This window comes from Odocoileus virginianus, chromosome 8 (genome assembly GCF_023699985.2).
Source record: "Odocoileus virginianus isolate 20LAN1187 ecotype Illinois chromosome 8, Ovbor_1.2, whole genome shotgun sequence".
Lineage (NCBI taxonomy): Eukaryota > Metazoa > Chordata > Mammalia > Artiodactyla > Cervidae > Odocoileus > Odocoileus virginianus.
Window position 1 is genome coordinate 68,156,333 of NC_069681.1, and position 1,581 is coordinate 68,157,913.

Here is a 1,581-nt window from a genome sequence, read left to right on the forward strand (position 1 = left end):
TCTCACCTGAGGTGTTCTTTCTTTAATATTTTTTTTTTTTTTTTTTTTTTTGGCCACAGGTAAGATCTTAGATTCTTCTTTGAGTCCTTACCAAGAACTTTGAGTTCTTCTTTGAGTCCTCTGATGCAAAGTCCTCTTTGACTCTCCCTATTGGGTAACATTTTGGTGCCATGACTTGGATACATGTAAGTATATGGCTTCCTCTTTCTTTGCTTTACCTGGGTACAAAAGACCAACCTATTTTTTTCTTCACTCACTCTTGCTTTCTTTTCGGTGTTTTATCAGTCAAGTAGCTCTCTACTTCCTAACTCTTCTTCACCTGACCAGTGCCAGATTCTGAGTCTTCCCTTTGGACCAGCTTTGGTGTTCCAGGTAAGCCCTTCACTCCATATGGACAGGAAAATCCTAAAACCTGACTAGCTACCAGGTATCCGGGCCATTTCTAGTTTGGTTCAAGAAAAGGACATCCTCTCCAACTACTGTAGGGTGATAGACCATACACCAGGCTCCCTATTATGACTCTGGAACACCAGGTCCTCTAATTGTCCTGCTATCTTCCAGATGGAAAATGGGCCATCTGTTCCCAAGGGGACACCCTTGTCCTCCTGGTCCCGTTATGCTGAGAAACCTTGTTCATATTTTTTAAGTTTTATAATTGGTATCCTTTTTGTGGTAGAGTTCTGCCTGTCCAACTGCCCTGGCAAATCTCTGCTGACATTGTGGGCATAGTGGAGTGCTTAAGCCTTGAAATACAAAGAACCTCCATTGGCTGAGACTCCAGCCTTAGCTTACTTAGTGAGGTTTTTAAAAACAGAAAGAAAAGACTGGAGCTTATAATTTTTCCCTCCTCCTCTATCTTTATAATGTAACAATTCTTATTTGAGCTCCAGGGGCTTGAATCTCTCCACTTTGTCTTTGCAATGTAACTATTTTGCCTGAGTTCTCAGGAACTGAAGACTTCCCTGGTGGCTCAGATGGTAAAGCATCTGCCTACAGTGCAGGAGACCTGGGTTCGATCCCTGGGTGGGGAAGATCCTCTGGAGAAGGAAATGGCCACTCCAGTGCTTTTGCCTGGGCAATCCCATGGACAGAGGAGCCTTGTAGGCTACAAGTAGTCCATGGGGTCACAAGAGTCAGAACAACTGAGCGACTTCACTTTACTTCACTTCTCAGTAACTGTCTGATTTATCTGCAATCTCCCAAACTGAAGAAAAAGAGGGGGGTAGTAAATTAAAGCAGGAAAACTATGAGATCTCTGATTCTATGGAAATCGGCTTCTCTGGTTAAATTTTGGGGTTTAATTAATACAGACCTGTCTTTAGGGTAGTCAAGTGAGAGTGAAAGTCGCTCAGTCATGTATGACTCCTTCTTCTTGCATCCCCATGTACTATACAGTCCTCAACATGAAGTATAATGCTTTTATTATACCCAGGGTTACTGATAGTCAATAAGTGCATGTTGTTTTTGTTATGAAATCTGACAACAGGGAACATAACGTTACAAAATTAAAATTTTACTTAAACATAACCTGGAAAACAACTTCTTGGCAAACTCTATAGGAATAATTATATTTTGGAAATA

At 41.3% G+C, this 1,581-nt stretch overlaps 1 non-coding gene across 1 annotated transcript; it reads left to right on the forward strand.

The window, feature by feature from the left end:
* The first annotated feature begins 959 nt into the window (after nt 1-959).
* On the forward strand, nt 960-1,031 carry TRNAC-ACA (transfer RNA cysteine (anticodon ACA)). Its single transcript has one exon. It is a non-coding gene; the product is annotated as a tRNA-Cys (tRNA).
* The last annotated feature ends 550 nt before the right edge of the window (nt 1,032-1,581 follow it).